The 18,711-nt window shown below is 41.1% G+C and overlaps 1 protein-coding gene across 7 annotated transcripts in view; it reads right to left on the reverse strand.

Annotated features, from left to right (window-relative positions):
• The window catches only part of SORCS2 (sortilin related VPS10 domain containing receptor 2), an 822,591-nt gene that overhangs the window by 676,500 nt on the left and 127,380 nt on the right, over window positions 1-18,711 (reverse strand). The window contains exon 1 of one of the 7 annotated variants that reach the window (XM_074992446.1): window positions 6,356-6,464. The exons of the other annotated variants lie outside the window; for them this stretch is intronic. The gene's annotated coding sequence lies outside the window, so the exon portion shown is untranslated. Of the gene's footprint in view, window positions 1-6,355; window positions 6,465-18,711 lie in introns of those variants that run through there. 7 annotated transcript variants of the gene reach the window in all.

The raw sequence follows: 18,711 nt of genomic DNA on the forward strand, positions 1-18,711 counted from the left end.
ACTTTCAAATTGTTCATGTTCCATTTTCTTTTTTTTTTTTTTCACTATTCTTTACAATGTATTTTAAAGACTGAGATGTAAAAGAACAGCCAGCTCTGTTGCAGGGGCAGTTCTTAAAGGGAAAGGGGAACATAGCTTACTTTAAACTGCAGATGACGGGGGGACTGGTGAGGAATTATTACCGCTCAGCTAACACAATCTGGTAGCCAAAGAGTCTGCATTCATTCTGCAATTAGGTTCTCGCCTTCTTCGCATTATGAAACTGTTCTTAAGGCCATGTCTAGACTGCTGGCTTCTGTCGAGAGAAGCTTTTATCAGAAGATATCTTCCGATAAACCTTCTGTTGATGGAGTGTGTCTAGGCACCAAAGTGCGCTGAAAGAGTGATCCGCTCTCCCGACAGAGACAGATGGAATGCTCTCTCAGCAAAATGGCCAACCAGAACCACGTCAACCAGGGTTGCAGGTCACCAGTACCTTCCAAGAGCAAGTGCTGGAGCCCTGAAGAGACACGCGCTTAAAGGGACCCCTCCAGACAGCTGTTCCCTGCCCCTGTTGCGGGCCTGCCAGCAACACAGCTTGTCCCTGGGTGCCATGCTGCTGGAGCTGCCCCTGCTCTTGCAATGCCCCCACACAGATGCGCTGCAGCCTGTGCTGCACTTTCTGGCAGCTACTTTCCTGTTCCTCAGTGAGGCCAACCCCAAGATCATTTTCGGGATCATCGTCCCGGCTGCAGGAGCTACACACTGTCCACCACAACCCACAGGGCACAGGCAGCTCTGAAGGCACTGCACCAGTTCGGACTGGTGGGACCAGCTGGTCATAGAGTGGTGAGACGACCAGTGGTGGCTCCAAAACTTTCACATGCAGAAGGCCACCTTCTTGGAGCTCTGTGCCTGGCTCCCCGCTGCCCTCTGGAGATGCAACACCCAGCTGCAGCCCACCATCCCTGCGGAGAAGCAGGTTGCAATCGCTTCTGGAAGCTCACCACCCCCAGCAGCTACCGCTTGGTGTGCAACCAGTTTGGCATGGGGAAGTCCACCACTGGGGCCCTCCTCATGGAGGTAATGCACTCTCAGGCTGCAGTCTCTGCACAGGGGTGGGGTGCATCCTGCTAAAGGGGGATGCCCCACCCCTGGGGAATTGTGCCATCCCATTCTCACAGACCCCTACTGCTGGGCAGCAGCCTCACAGGGGGAGCTGCTGGAGAGCTCAGGGGTTGGGAGTGGGGACGGGAAGACCTGTGTGGCATCCCGGAGTCCTCTTCTGTCGACAGAGGGCCCTCGGTTATGCCCATACTCAGCTTTTGCTGACAGATCTTTCACGACAGAAAGAGCCATGGCAAGCGGGGTACAGCTGTGGACAAAACTGCTCCATTCTGTCAACTTACGGTCGATAGAACGCACTTTGCAATGTTGCTGTGCCCTGGGGTTTTGTGGAGAGAACCTCTGTTTTGTGGACAAAACTCTGCAGTCTAGACACAGCCTAAGATCTGAAATTGGATTATTCCAAATATTAAATGTGGTGCCTGGGAAAAAGTGACACACTGATAGAAAATGATGTCCTGTGGCCACAGTGTAAGTGTAACATGAGCAGCACCTATATGGCATTCCCCACAACCATCTGTCACTGTCTCTCACTCCTGTGCCCGGGCCCGCTGTGATCTTCACCCTCATTCAAATCCAGAGCCTGGCTGTTTCATAGCAGCCATGACAGTCTTTAGCAACAAAGGGAACTCAGGGTTACAGGCGTGTAGAAGAGACCTCTAGGAGCCTAATGAAAATTAGATTCACCTTGCTCACAATAAATGTGGGTAGGCGTTTGTTCCAGCTATAAAAAAAGAGAATTCATTCAATTTCAGCATGTGGATTCAGAATCAATTTAAAATACTCTGACCCAAGTCTCATATTTTTGAGGACTGTCTTCTTACAGACCTGTATTTTCATCTCAAACTTGTGTAACAGTAAAGAAACTCCAGAAAAACTGTGATCTGGGCGTAAGTGGGAGAGTGAGTAACTTTATGGTTAGTGCTATATTTGCAGTGTTGTGGCTGTGCTGATCTCAGAACATTAGACAGGCAAGGTGGGTGACAAAATATCTTTGATTGCACCAGCATGCGTGGGTGAAGGAGACAAGCTTTTCAACTACACAGAGCTCTTCTTTTTTTCTGAGTGGTATGTTGCCGGTGGATTCTCAGTGCAGCACCAGAAGCAGCAGAGTCACATGCGTACGTATTAGTCACCAAATAATGACTGAATCATGAGATGCCTAAGATTCAAGTCACCGCTAAGTACTGCAATCCTGATCATCATTTATGATTCTTGGTACTTTAACATCTCCCCTATTGATTGGGATCCTGGATTCTAAATTCAATGTGTGATGCTTATGCTGCCAAACTGCCTGCCCAATCCTCTCTTTCTGGCTTTCTTGATCTCCTCACATCACACTTATAGCTTTGTACCTTCCATCATACTGCCTCCTATGCCTAGAGCAATTTCTAACTGTCTAGCAAGTGCCTTCACAGGCCTTCTCTCCAGCCTGCTGCATCCAGATATACCTTCATCTTACTCTTACTAATGTTATCTCTCCGATTTCCACTCTCCCTACTGGAACTAGTGTTTCTTCTTTTGAGGCAGAATAGTTGGGTCACTGGATTGAGACTCAGGAGACTAAGGTTTTATTCTCAGCTTCACCTCAGACTGTCTGCATGCCCAAGGTCAAGTCACTTAACCTTATTTGCTTTGATTTTTCTTATTACCATTCTTCTGTCTATTTAAACTGTAAGATTTTCAGAGCAGATGCTGTCTCTTACCCTAGCCCAGCACCCTCGGAATCTGATGCATGCCAGACAAATTTGCTGGACTATGGGAGGTCCATATTGTCTAGCAGCACTACCAACACTTCCACTGCTTACCAGACTCTTAGAAGACATTTAAGGGTAAACAGAACACTGAGAGCCAGAACTGGTGGCTGAAAACAAACTTTATGGGGCTGCAGGAAACTTGGCCACACCTATGATAAGTGGTTGTCTGGGCTGCTAAAATCATACTGGATTACAAATGCTGCCAGACAAGAGAGTTCCGGATTAGGGAGATTCAACCTGTATTTCTAGGTGTCATTATACTATCACTACTGTGCTACCTCAGATTTTAAGCTCTTTGAAACAGGGAATATGATTTTAGATGTGCAAAATGCACAGTAAACATATTGTTTTTTTTTAATCAAAAACCTGAACATGCAAAACCAGCGATAAGTGCCAGAGTACAGGCAGAACAAATTCTACATGATAGTTTAATACTAAGGCAGGTTCATCAGCTTATGAATGGCTCCAAGTAGGAGTCCCACAAATTTCAACATTTTTTATTTAAAGATGAGAAACAAGTCCAAAAAGGTGAAACCAATTTTCATAACTAAGTAAATGAAAAATTTCAAAACTACCTGCCACCTCTTCCTAACATCCCCACCAACTGTCAGATGCTAACAATATCAACATCCACAGCAAAGTGTTTTCGGATAGTAACTACTCCCCTCCCCCAAGAGCCAAATGATCACCAAGACTTGAATCCCACTGTATATCAACACTGGGAAAACCCACTGTTCAATGCTCTGTTCTAAAATATGCATAAGTAAGTCTGCACAGTGTATTCATGGTCAGAGTGCTAAATTAAATCTCATGATTGAAGGCATAAACTGATCTTTGCAAAGATCAGGAAAATAAATCTCCCAAATCCTCACCTAGTGCATCACTCCACTGGCTAAGGTCACTATGAGGAAGAAGTATTCCACTTCTTTTAAATCACCAGGAACTTGCCGCTACAGGAAGCCAAAACAACAAACACAGATTGAAAGACTAAATCTAATCCAGAAAACCAATGCCAATCTTTCTGAAAGAATTTTGGAGCTGTGAGTATTGAGAAATTTAATTAGTCCTGCCATTATGGTGTAAAGAACGTACAGTAGAAACCCAAGATACACGCTCGCAACTTGCATGAATGTCGGGTTAACACAACTCTGAGTGACAGGGAGCTGGCGCCTGCCTCCGGGACGCCCGCCACTCAGGAGACCCAGGAAACTAACCAATGCAGTAGCGCTAGTCAGTTCTCCCACTCCTGTCAGTGGTGGCAGCCAAGAGCCTGACTCTCGATGCCACCACCGACAGCAGCAGCTGCCACCACCGATATGAGCAGCAGCCTGACTCTCACCATCCCTGACAGGAGCAGTTTCACAGATTCTGTTGGGGTGGTGGCCTGACTCTTGGCTGCCGCCACTGACAGGAGCTGGGAACTGACCAGCGCAGCAGCACTGAACAGTTTTCCTATCTCCTGTGAGCAGCTGGGAGCTGGGAGCCAGGCTCCAGCTTCCCACTTCTGTGAGCGGTGGGGAACTGGAGCCTGGCTTGAAGCTCCATGCCACTCACAGGAGATAGGAAACTGCCCAGTGCTAGAGTGCTGGTCAGTTTCCTGGCTCCCCCAAGTAACACAAATTTTGACTTACACGATGGCGCAGGAAAGCAACCTCCACATAAATTGGGGGTCTATTGTAACATTTTAGTGAATACAGTTTACATGCACATACCTGAATAGAAAAATTCAACTAAATATCAACCAAAAAAATATCAACACATTTCAGTCTCAGTTATAACAGTATAAATCCTGAATAACTCAAATAATTCCAAGAGAGTTGCTCTCCAAGAGAGTTACTCCAAATTTACACTAGTGCAAGTGGAATCAGAAACTGATTCATTCATTTTTAAGTTTCAATGTTTGACTAATCTTCCATTCTTTGAGATTTTGGGGGTTGGGGTGGGAGGTGCCACATCCTTTATTGTGAAAAAAGGGATGCAAAGCCAGATCCTTTAATACAAAACCAAGAATAATTGCAGGCACACATACCTCCCAGACTGATTATGCACAGGAAGTGTACAATCCTCTTCAAAGTAAAATAAAGTCATTTTTAAAAACACGTATTACATGTCTCCCATGTCACAGCAGTGCCCACACCACAGGCTACCCCATGTGAACATGGTCCTGTTGAATTCTGCTGTCTGTGCAAGTAGTCTCAGAGGGGCAGCCAAGTTAGACTGTTGCTTCACAAATAACACCGCTTGTTAACTGCCTGGCAGAACATTCAATGCTTGGCCCTACAGCCACAAATTTCCCTTTAACTGGAGGTATGAAGAATGTCCCAAGGCATTAAAGGGATTAAAAAAGACTCCTGTCTAAAAATTTGAAAGGACATAATGGTATGTCCTTGTTAAGGAAACAAGGAGCCCTTCTTCTCCCTTCTTTTATTCCCCTCTCACAACTGTCTTCTAAGAAACTGGAAAAGCCACATTCACAAATGTACACCTGCAAGTGATATGCAGGCGTGGCCGTGGGTTGGAATGTTTGAGAAAAGCAAAGAGCTTCTCTCTCATGTTCAGGGACAGCCTCACAGGAGATGAGGCTCAACATTCCAATCCACCCACCATTCAGAAACTTATACCCCTCTGTGATAAAGCAAATGGATAAGTCTATTTAAGAATAATAACTGTAAAGATATAAATTAAACATTAATAAAGCCAGCAGGTTATTTTCTGAACAAAAAACCACACTCGTTCAGCACAGTTTTCACGATGGTGATTCATATTGTTATAGAACACTCATGCTTGAAAAAGGTTCCACAGAAGGCTTGTATTAAGAAACAGTTTATCCACCACAACAGCCTTTATTATATCTGAAATACACCAGAGTGAATAAAAGAGCTATATTAAACCAGGCCATCCGTTACCTATCAGAACGGCACGATTAAACATCTGACTTACAGTTTGCTTTATTTAGTAAAGCAAACACCAGCAGCTTTCCAGATTTCTGTAGCTGGAGTCATTTTGTAGAATCAGAGCTGACCCAGCACAGCTCACATTGTATAAACCTAGAAACCACACAGAGCATGAACCTGTAGACTCAATATGTACTCCCACGACAACTGGTCAGACTCAGTGACATAAGGGTTAATCTCCCTTAATGGGGATCACTTGAGGCTATAGAACATGGGGGATGAGGAATCCCCTTTTGTTTGTTCTTGATGTTAAAAGATTTATTCCAGATGGCTACAAACATTTAAGTTAAAAAGCAACAATGCAGTCTTAAATTACAGGCTAGCCTAGCAAACTCTGTGCAGCTGGTTTCCTTCTCTGAAAATTATACATTATTCCACATAAAAATGATGTTAAAGGAAAGCAAAAATTGCACAAGCACTGCAAAATCTGGAAATATCAAAGTTAAGCACCTTTCCACCCTCTCCCATGCTGCCCCTCACAGATGAGAAGCTCTCCCCAAAAATATTTGCAATCGCACAACAGTCAATGGGATTACTTACAGTAACCAAGCCACTACAGGTTGAACCTCTCTAATCCAGCACCTGACCTGTGCCAAACCACAGAATTGGCTGAATCACAAGAGGTCAATATTGTCGAGCAGCATTATCAACACTTCCACTGCTCACAAGACTGTTAGAAGACATTTAAAAGTAAATGAGAACTAAATAACAGCATAGAACACTGACAGCCAAAACTGGTGGCTATAAACAAACTTCACGGGACTGCAGGAGACTTGGCTATGCCCATGATAAGTAGATATCCAGCTAACTAAATTCATGCCAGACCACAGATGATGCCAGATCGGAAAGTGTCAGACTAGAGAGCTTCAGCCTGTAGTCACTTTCAAATCAACTTCTATTTTTCCAAAGAGTTGTTCATGTTATGTATGTATGTATATAGTTATGTGTATTGTTCTCAGATTTTAGAACATGATTATTTCATTCTTCGCTGGCTGACAACATGAAAATAAAAGAAAAATATATACCACGACCAAGTTGTCCCTCAATAAGCAGTTTTAAAATGTGGTATCAGTATGCAGCTGCACATTCCACTTATATTGAAGGCTAATTCCTGACAAGTCCACGAGAAAAAAACGGAGCAAAGATTTTAGGATTAGCGCAATTCATTAGATTGTAAGGCATAGCATGTGTATGCTTTCCAGCTGCATGAAATCTCATGCCAGCAAAGCACAAAAGCTACATACAGGGCCATACCTCTATTTCACAAGTTTCCATTCCACCAAGTGCCTTAAAGATCTCCAAACATGTGCATCTCAAAATCTGCCCCCAAACCCCCTCCCATAAAAAAAAAAAAAAGTTTCACTTGCCACACAGCTTTGGGCTTGAAAAATACAGACAGTTTACCAGGTTCAAGACAATCAAGGCTACAGTCAAAGATAATCAAGATTAATAGTATTTAAATCAATATTAAGTTACAGCGGTCATTAGCATGCATGCACACGCACACACACAAAACTGGGGAAATGGAATAACTGCTCAACTTTTAAAGTACTGTATTCATTGTTACTATTATTAAGAACATTTACAGATGTTACTGCCTAATCACAGAATGATATAGTGGAACAATATGACTTTCTTCCTTTTTCTTCCACACACTAATGGGGCTTTACATATGAAATTTTAAACTCCACAGCATTTTTATTCTTTGATCTGTAAAGATGATCGTATTTTTCTTCATTCATGAAATGTCTATTTTGCTCTGAAAACAGCTGATCCTCAGCTGGCACAAGTTAGAATCATTCCTCTGAAATCAAAGACACTATGTTGATTCATACCAGCTAGGGATCTGGGATGGAGTTCGTAACATCTCCATATCTTGTAACACTTAAAAAAAAATAGTGAATGCAGATCATCCTGAGGAAAATTAATGAGATCCTGATTCTTAGAGGCACATCTTAGCCAAATGACTCAACAGAAGACAAGAGATGAGTAGTTCACTATAGTCAAATTTATGAGCCCACAAAAGATCCAATCATGTCATTTAACTACTCTCTAATGTGTGCTGAATAATGTCATATCTCTATTATTGCATATGGCTGGCCCCTATAGCTCTGAAAAAGCTCGGAATGTTATTCTTGATCGTTTAATTCTGTCAGACAACGATATTAACCTGCTGTTGCAGAAACCAGTACTATCTGACACATACAATAAGGATGGCAGTGGCTTTAAAAGGTACAACTCCTTCAAATCAAAAGAAGATGGCAAAAGTGGCTCTGATAGAGCACACAGATGGGGAAGTAAAGCTCAGAGTAATGTGGGGTTAACACTTTTTGAATTACAATTGTAAAAAATTTCAGTGAAAAGGTCTGCAATATTTTTCATTGTCAATTTGCTGTAAGGTTCAGTAACTTAATCTTGCTCCCTCACATGTGTATGTATACACTCATTACATACTTATGCATACATATACATACACAGAGGCCTGAGTAAATAGACATGTGACCTCTAACCAGGGCAAACTCTCCACAAAGTAAACACACCCCAAACTACGTTAAAATGGAAAAGGTATGGGGTGAAGGGGGTGGGGAGATTTAAAATTGAAAACTGCCGTTGGTTAAACCAGTACTGTACTGAGATAGAGGACCATTAAGAAAATAACTAAGTTCTAGATCCAAAGTACTATACAAACTGGATTCAGGTGACAATGATTCTTTTAGACATGAAATATTTCATTCATATTTCACAAAATGCCTACATGAGTAATGAACAGATGGTTTTGCAATCTGCATCACTTCGTAAAGCATGAAATGATGTACTGACAGATAAGAGAAGGAAGATTTGAAGCAGGTGGTGCTAGATGCGGTAGCATAGGAACATCAAAATCCAAAGTACACAAATATTTAAAAGAAATTTGCTCTTAGATAATGAACTTCTGAGGTGCTAATAGTTGGAACTACATCTTGTTTTACCTAGAAGCCATAAAAATGGTAACATTATGTGAAATACGTTAAATGCACGTAGGCTTGCATGTTCTCGTCAACAGTACAAGACAGACAAGGTAATCCATGTATGGGCAACATTCACTATGTGTGACCTCCATGCTTAACTCATGAAATGCACTCAACATCAGACTGAAAACTAGAGGTCTGCACATATTTCAGCTGACACAACATGTTGCTCCCCACACATTAGCAATCACAGCTACTGCTAACATATGCTTCACGCATCATAGAACTGGAAGGGACCTCAAGAGGTCATCAAGTCCACCTGACACTGCAATGGCTTCCCACAGAATAATAGCTCAAATTCAGTGCCCTGATCTTCAAAGCCAACTCAACTAGTATTTGTCAGTTTCCCAATTCTTCTCAATGGGATATTGCAGTACTTCTTTACTGCCAACATGTGATGCTGTGTAATGATAAAATCAACTCCAATTTCACTACCTTCGAATAGATATGTGAGGTTAAGTCCAGAGGTAAGCACTGCTGGCTTCTCTTGGAGCAAATCAAGAAAACATTAAAAAAAAAAAACCCACTCCACTTGGGCAAGAAGGCCCAGGTCTTTCTGCTTTTGGTAATGTAAAGGGCAAGACAAAGGAGAGCTCTTCTCATGTGGTTCTTTATTTATGGTTCTTTATTTACATAGGAGAATCTTTCCCTATGGAGTGGCTCATCAGATAAAGTTTAAGAAAGGATTTTCAAATTAAGATAGTTTTCATTATTAAACCTTTAATATTCTCCCTCTTTTTGGGCTCGCTTTCATCAGTGGTAGATAGCTCTGCCACAGTAAACTCTCAAAAACGTGCAAAGTTCGTATGCCGAGTAGAGAAGATCTTCAACTAAATGTTGAACAAGATGATGCAGTAGGGTCTCACTATTCGCAAACTTAGTGTTCGCGAATTCATTTATTCGCGAGCGGACACTTCCTCAGGGCTCCAGGCAGGAATGCTGGCAGCCGCCGCTTCCCCCGGGGCTCCAGGCAGGAGAGCTGGCAGCTGTTTCTTCCCCCAGGACCCCAGGCAGAAGTGCCAGCAGCCAGGCACCATATTCATGAAATTCAATATTCATGAGGGTTCTCAACACGGAACCCTTGCGAACATTGAGACCCTACTGTACGGTAAACCCTCAGGCAACTTTAGAGTGGTTGCTTACATCTGTATAACAGACTACTAGCTCTATCAAATGCAGCACTCTGTGTGCAGGTTTCAGTGTATGTAGATATTGTATGTGAAATTGTGACTATACAAGCCAGCTAGTGGAATAAATTTTGTTAATTTGACTACAAATAGCTAATCTAGATGTTTATAGAACATAAATTTAAGACCTTTTTCCTTTTTGGTATTGTTTTCATGGACAGAAACAATAAAAACTTCTAGTGGAACATTCTATCTAAAGACATATTTGCTTTGAATGTAAGGGAATAGGAGGATTTATTTCCCCATTGGATCATGGCATCTATAAACATATAAACCAATAAAATATAGCCATGCAACAATTACAGATAATTTTTTGTTTTTCGAGTCAGGACTAGCATCAGAACAGTATGGTTTTGTAAAGGAGTTCATGCAAAGAAATACACATTTAGATGTATGAAAATAATAATTCTTTGCACTTTTATAGCAACTCTGATCCATATATATAGCTCAGGACAAGAAATAAAACAGTATATCATCCAATTGACACTAGAGGAGGCCACCCTTTAAGTTCTTTCCCCATACCGCCTCTACTTCTGCATGGGAACATTTAATTTGATTAACGTACCAGGCACATTAGACAATCAATGCCACTGTTGAAAACACTTGCAATGTTACCAGGAATCTTGCAATGTTTAACAATGCTCTTGATTCTCCAAGCTTCTGGAGTCACGTGATCATGGCCATTCTCAGCATTCATTAAAAACAAAAAATAGTAAGTTTCTAGTCCTGCAAACATGATCCCAACGTCCAGTAAAAACTCAAAAGCCATAAAACAAATAGAAAGACCGTGGAATCTTTTTACATCTCATGATTTTTGTGGCCTGGCTCATGATTTGAAGACTTGTATGAACACTTATGCAATGCTAATCAACCATAGAAAAACCTAACTCACAATATAAAATATTTTGATAGTAAAAGTAACAAAAAAAACCCCAGCAGCATAAATAACTCATACCATTCACTCTAGTCTTAACAGTATTTATATTTTGCATTAGAATACTTAAGTCAGGATTCTAATAGAGGGTTGTTCTAAAAATCAATAAAAAAACAACTCCTACTCCAAACAGCACTCACATTCTACCAGCAACAAGCTGCACCCCACAACGGGTGATATTTTCCCAGATTTTACACACCTTTAGGGTCTCTCCCAAATGTAAACAAGCAGTTACTCTACTGAAGTAACCAATCTATGCCAGTGTAAAGCGAGAATCAGACCTGCTGCCTGTAACGTATCATACTCACCGATGGTACCATCTACAAGATAAATGACTGAGGTGAACAGAATGTAATTGCCTAAGTTACAACTTGGCCAGGATAGCAAGCTTAACACTGCTATTCTTAGCAAACCTGCTACCAGACCTTTATTTATCCTAATTAATCAGTATCTTGGTTGATTAATGGGTTCAGTACTGACTCGGAAGGGAGGTTGTTTCCTACTAAATGATCACTTATATTTGCCAAAAGGAGGCTCGTAAACTGAGGGGAGGGTTGACATACTCTGTGATCCACAGGTTACCCATGACAGCAATACCCTTAAGTGTTCCTGTCATTCCTTCCTCACCTCAGCTACTTTCCCTTAGTCAATAAACTGATTTTCTAGTGGGGAATTCTCCATTCAGTATCAAAACAAAAAGCAGTCAAGTAGCACTTTAAAGACCAGCAAAATAGTTTATTAGGTGAGCTTTCGTGGGACAGACCCACTTCTTGTGGGTCTGTCCCACGAAAGCTCACCTAATAAACTATTTTGCTGGTCTTTAAAGTGCTACTTGATTGCTTTTTGTTTTGATAGTGTATAGACTAGCACGGCTTACTCTCTGTTTCCATTCAGTATGTACTTTTACACCATCTGACCCCTCTAATCCTTTTGCTCTGAAGGAGACGGATGGCTGTGTCTGCTTTTTACGAGACTGAAGCAGCATAGGGAAGTCTAAGCAAACTACCCAGAAAAAGAAATTGAAAAGGGTAATGAAAATACCCAAAGGAAGGGAGGGTCTTGCACAGTCACCAGAACGTTCTCTTTAAAGAAAAGAGTTCAAACCGCTTCTGTGAAACAGCCAGGGGAAAAAACCAGAGAACCAAAAGTAAAAAAGTAAGTAAAATAAACTAGCATTGCTATGAAGGGCTAGTCCCCACTGAAGGTGAAGTAGGGCAGTATTTCTTAACATTTTTGAGACCAAACATTAATATTTTTAATGTGGAACACCTATGAAAATTTTCTTCAAAGAAATTTTTGTCAAACCAAAAACATAAAAAAAATAAAAAAACACCTCACAAAACCCAAAACAGCAACATAAACAGCAAAAACAAAAAAAGTCATTTAATCAGGTATCATAGCAATGAAGAAGTAACACTGTACCTGGTTTTAATAACAGAAAACACATACCAGTGTATGATATCAAACAAATATCAGATGCTCGCAGCACACCTGCCAGTTGTTCACCAAACACAACATAAGGAACACTGCAGTAGGGAATGCTAACTGCAACTTCTGCCTCCTGAACAGCCTGGAAGATGGGGAAGTTCAGAGCTGCAGTCTACTGTGTTCAGTTTGTTACACTGCTGGCAGGTCAATCTTTATCAGAAGCAGCCACACGCAATGGTTGGTATTCATTCTCTCAGCAGTCAGTACCCATGAGAGCCATTCCAAGGAGTCAACCAGCAAGTTAGAAAGGTAAATATAGGTGGGGGAACAGGTGACAGTGGGAGGCTACACAAGGTACTGAGTGAGTCTTGGTAATAGGCAGCTGGCAGTAGCTCATTGTTTCAATAGCTTTCTCTGCCTGTTGGGGTTCTACAGTCCAGCTATACAATGAGAGGGCTTGTGTCCAGCCAGTCACCGGCCTGGGGCATGGTTGCTGTGGGGCCACAGGCACTGCACACTTGGGCTATTTTGTCAGGGTGATGTTCAGCATGTAGTTGTGATGCAGATGCTAGTGTCACTGGCTAAGGACCCAACAGATGGGGACTCTGACACGAACATTAAGGTATAGATTCATAATACTTAATATTTACATATATTCCCAGAAGAGTCTTGAGCACACAAGTGCTGAGTGCCCTCAGATCCCATTAGCATCAGTTGGAGCTGAGGATGTTCAGTAACTTACAGGCTCAAGACCTAACTGATGAAGCCTCACAACATCCCAGTAAGGCCTGTAGTACCATCCCAATTTAACCACAAGGAAACAGAGGGAAAAGGGACCACATTTTTGTGTGATGAGCTCCCCCTGACTTCCCTGGGAGTTCTGCATACCCAGCATCATTGAAAAACAAGCACAGAGATATTAAGCCAAGACTTGCAATCTTGAGGTGCCTCCATTTGAATTTCAGTACCTAAATAAAATGACCTAAATTTCAGAGCTCTGGATGATGCTCATTATGAATTGCAACAAATTGTGCATTCACCTCTGAAAATCAGGTTACTTATTTAAGCATCTGACTGTGGACACAAGCAGTCTGGATTGAAAATTTTAGTCTAGGACCTTTCCAAGGTGAGAGAATGAGCCAGTCACCACTGGCATTAGAATGTAGGTCATCCTACTCCCACCTCCACAAGCCCAGCCTCCTTCCCTCACTATAGAAAATGAACCAAAGAGAAAAAAAATCATCATAATTTTATACTAATACCTCTCAATTCAGTTTACTCAATTCTGTCCTGAAGGAACTAATTTTCCATTTCCTTTCTCCCAAGTACTATTACAAGTATTATCACATACAATTTTAGGGGGCTGCACCTGTTCCTGACAATGTCATTCTCCAACCGTGTGAGGATTTGGAAATGGTTATTAAACACTCAAAGAACAAAAACAAAATTGAATCAGAATGGATTGAACCACACTTTAAAGAACTAAGACAGGTGGCAAAGGCACGTTGCACTGAGGAATTCCATAAGGTTCCACTGGGAATGTGATCAGACTCCGCTGGTGGCATTGTGACTTTTAGTGACTGACTACCATTTCGGACAATCAGTTCAAATTGATTTTCCTTGCGTATTAAGAGCTGGCTTGTTAAATTTGCTTCTAACAGGCTGCTGAATATGATCATCCTCACAAGCATTTGTGCTTAGAGACACAGCATGCTTTTTCAATATGAAAAACAGGGATTACTTCAGTTGTGTCAAATCTTTTTTTATCTTACAAATTTAATCACAGAATCTCCATTTTCCACCCACTTATTTAATCAGAAATTCTAGAGTAAAAGCCTGTCCTTGCTACACCCTTATATTATATATAACAAGGAAATTGGGTTTCCAAGCAGCTCATTGTCTAAATACCATGGCCAAAAGCATTTACTGAAATACTTTCTCACTTGCATGACTTCTTGGATATAACATTACTTCATCTCATTGGGAATCTCTATAAAAGGTAAGGATTAGAACTGAGAGACTTTTGGCTGCAAGCTAATGCTGTTTGTCTAACAGAATAGATTCTTGTCTCTTAGTCCCAGCTCTAGGAGACCCCATCAGTGTCTGTACTTACAGGTCTCAATAGCAACCAGTAATAATAAAGGATTAACTGTGTCAGAGGGTGCTAAATACTTGGAGTCCTGCAGTAGTTTGACAAAACGGGCCAAATGTTGTTTAGTAACACCAGCAGAACCAAGAGCAAAACTGGCCCAAAAGAATCTGATTTGGTTCTCATTCACAATAGTGTAAGTCACAAGCAATCAATGGATGTAACATCAGTGTAAACAAACACAAAAATCAGGCAGAGAGATTTTAGAGAGAGATTTGGCAATAGCTATGTCCTGGCTGTATTACGAGTGCACTAGTCTTAAGTTTTGGCCTTCTTTGGCCCATCCAATATCCCTGTTGAAAAGAGGATGTGATGCTGGCTGGCACGTGGGCTCTGAGACCAAACTTCCTCACCAGGTTTCAAAGCCCATACCCCAGACCAAGCTGCAATTGCTACAATGCTATACTTAGTACCAGTTATAAGACTCACTGCAATGGATGTGGTTTGCTGGTGGGGTTTTTTGCTGTTGTTTGGTTTGGTTGGTTTTTTTTTAAGTTACTCTTAGGCTCCTGCATCAAATTCCTTATCCTAGAGTCTAAAGGTAGGTTGGTAAAATTGTGATATTTTGATATTGTAAATGAATTCGGCTAGAATACAGCATCCCGGGTCCACTCATTTTCTCTGGGAATAAGGAAATAGCTTCTACTGATGAAGGCTAATTCTTTCTGAGAACTTTGAAGCTGAAATTCATCAAACCGTCAACTTTCTCCAGATTTGCACTTCTTATATTTTACAATAAGTTCAAGAAACCCCATCAGGGTTTAACTTAGATCAGAGTCTGAACCATGCTGCATTTCTTATTCAGTATGAAAAAGAGGGGTATTTTCGGTTTTATGCTGCCCATAGATAAGGAAAGTTCAAATCTTATAAAATGTCCAGATTTAGAGGGTTTCCATTTTTAGTTAATGGCAAAGATTTGGACTATAAATACGTGCATGTTGTACAGCCACCCCCATTTCCTCTCATTCATGACAGCAGGCTGCATGATTTCGAGCTGAAGATTGCGTTAGAAGGAGGCTGTGCCGCTCTTCTGCTCAACTCCTACAAATGTTAGTAAATAACTGCTTTCTTGCCTATCTAAACTGTTATAACAGGGTGTGGGAGGGGGAGTGCAGTAGTGAGGGAAATGATCCAAACTCATTTGTTATGAATGGTTCACCTCTGCCAAAGGCAATCATCATTGAGAAAGCATGAATCCTTAAACACAGTGAAAATTGGAAAGATTGAATCCCCTGGGGGAACTGATAATGGGATACAGAGCTTTTCACCTCTGGGTCACTGGCTCAGATCTTGCTCAGCAGTGATCAGAATATTGTGCCAAATCCTCAGCTAGTGTAAATGAAATGTATAGCTTCTGAAGATGGGGCTTGTTATCATCAAATGGCTATTCAGTGGCCTATGAGAAAATGCATTGCATATCTCAGCCCCGTTCTACTCACAGAAGAGACATTAATTTTTGCACCCACAAAGATAGTTTCTAAACATCATATCAACAGAGTCAGGGGGATGACTGTACTGTCCAAAAACAAACATCTTTATTCTCCAGTGCTGTCACTCAATTACCAGTATTAACTATGCTTTAAAGTTCCTTGGGGAGAAAAATATGAAAAGCAACAGCATATTGTTTGTTTGCAGAAGGCACTTAGATACTTTAGTTATGGTCTTGGGATAAAACTGTAGATGGATTAGGAATAAGTGAACGAGAAGAACGCACTTCTCCCAGTTGCACCAACTGACCAATGCTATTGATCCTCATACCTAAGACCACACTTCAAAAAGTTATTTAAAATGCAATAAAAACACTGAAATAAAAGACCACATTCGAAAACCACAGCAACCAGCCAAGTAAGTCCAGAAGAGAGACAGGAAGGGCAAAAGTAGACTTAAGAAAATAAATACTGGCACCAATGTACTCAAAAATAAAAGTCACCATTGGAATCATAAAGCAAACAGTTCTGTAGCACCATAAAGACTAGAAATATTATTTATTAGGTAATGAGCTTTCATGGGAAAGACCACTTCTTCAAAATTCCGCTCAATTCTGATCCAGAATCTGAAGAAGTGGGTCTTTGCCATGCATCTTCATTATTTAATGAATAACATGGTTAGTCTTTAACATGCTACAGGACTGCTTGCTTTGTTATGCAAAGATTCAGGCTAACATGGCTACCTTTCTGAGACCATTGGAGTGACTATATTTCTTCAGGTATTTTAGCAATGGGGATGGATGGAATAAGGCTGACATCAGAAGTGGATGAGTTTGACACACTGGGTTCCACATTAGGAATGAGACAGTCACTTAGGACCTGTTTTAGTCCTCAGTAGCGGACACTGCAGAAGGGCCACAGAGGTTTAAGACCTGTCCCAAAACCCACAAACAAAGTCAAAGAGAATGTCTCAATTTGCTGTAATGAGTGAGACTGGGCCTTTTATATGGAATCAAGTGAAATCAGCTGAACTACATCACTGATGAGCAGCTCAACGAGGAGGTCTTTAATACTTCTCAAACACTGTTGCACACGAAAATCGCTGGTGGCAAAGAATCAAGAACTCCATTGAGCACTGTCCTATTCTGATGCTGCTCATCCAATTCAAATTTAATTTGCACTGTCAGCTTGCAGCAACAGATATTTAAATTCTTTCTCCTGGATCCCGCTTTAATGATGAAGACACATCTAAGAAAGGGAAAGAATTTTATCATAAAATAACAAAAACGTAGGGTTGGAAAGGGCATTATGCCAAGTCCCCTGCCCAGAAGCAGAACAAAGTAAACTTAGGCCATCCTTGACAGATGTTTATCCAAACTGTTGTTAAAACCCTGTTTAGTCTCCATTGGAAGCCTGTTCCAGAGCTTAACTATTCTTGTACTTAGAAAGTTTTTCCTAACATAAAGTTTCCTTGCTACATATTAAGCCCATTATTTGTTGTCCTACTTATAGGAGGATAATGGAGAATAACTGAACACCATCCCATCCTCTTCATAACAACACTTAACATATTGGAAGAATGTTAACAGATACTCCCTCAGTCTTCTCTTCTCAAAACAAAACACTTGTTAAAATCTTTCCTCATAGGTCAGCTTTTCTAAACTTCTTTTTTTCTTTTGCTCTCCTCTGAAAACTCTAATTTGTCCACATCTTTCCTAAAGTGTGGTGCTCAGGATTAGACTTTAGCTAAGGCCTCATTAGTGCCTAGTGGAGTAGGACAATTACCTCCCATGTCTTACATACAACCTTTCTGTTAATACACCCCAGGGTGACATTAGCCCTTCTTCAACTGCATCACACTGCTGACTTATATTCAATTTTGATCCATTATAACTCCCAGATACTTTTCAAGAGTACTACCACCCAGCCTGATGTTCTCTGCTTAACAGTTATGCTCATGATTTTTCCTTCCTATCTGTACTGTATTTCAAGTTATTAATTTCAAACTAACTCTCTAATTTGTCAAGACTATTCTGAATTTTAATCCTGTCCTCTGACATGCTTGCAACCCTCTCCCAGCTTGGTGTGATCCACAGGTTTTCTAAGTGCACTCTCCACTCCATTATCCAAGTAATCAATGAAAATATTGAACAGTATTGGACTTCTAACTGACCTTTTTGGGACACCAGTCCAATGCGCTCTCCTCCCACTTTGACTGAGAAGCATTAATACCTACTCTAAGGCCCTGCCTACACTACTAAAATAACTTTGAAGTTGTTTACTCTGAAATACAACTTCAAAGTAACAGACTTCAAAGTTGAGCGTCTACACACACCCTACTTTGAAATTAAACTTTGAAGTAGGGCGCTACTCCATTGCTGGGAATGTAGTAAGGACTTTGAAGTTGGACTCCCTTAACTTTGAAGTAAGGGAAAACGTGTGCAGACTCTCTGCAGGCTACTTTGAAGTAGTGTCTAACTTCAAAGTTAACTTTCAAGTTAGTTATTAGTGTAGATGCACCCTAGGGGTGTAGACTTTCAACCAGGTATACACTTACCTTATAGTAATTTCATCTAGACCACAGTCCCCCAGTTTGTTTACAAGAATGTTAAGTGAAACTGTGTCAAAACCCTTACTAATATCATATCTACATCTTCCCCCACCCCCTCCACCCGCCCCATTCACAGGATCACTAACCTTGTCAAAGGAAGTTTGGTTTGTTGTTATGATTTGTTCTTGACAAATCCATGCTATTTTTATGAC

This window comes from Carettochelys insculpta, chromosome 4 (genome assembly GCF_033958435.1).
Source record: "Carettochelys insculpta isolate YL-2023 chromosome 4, ASM3395843v1, whole genome shotgun sequence".
Classification (NCBI taxonomy): Eukaryota; Metazoa; Chordata; order Testudines; family Carettochelyidae; genus Carettochelys; species Carettochelys insculpta.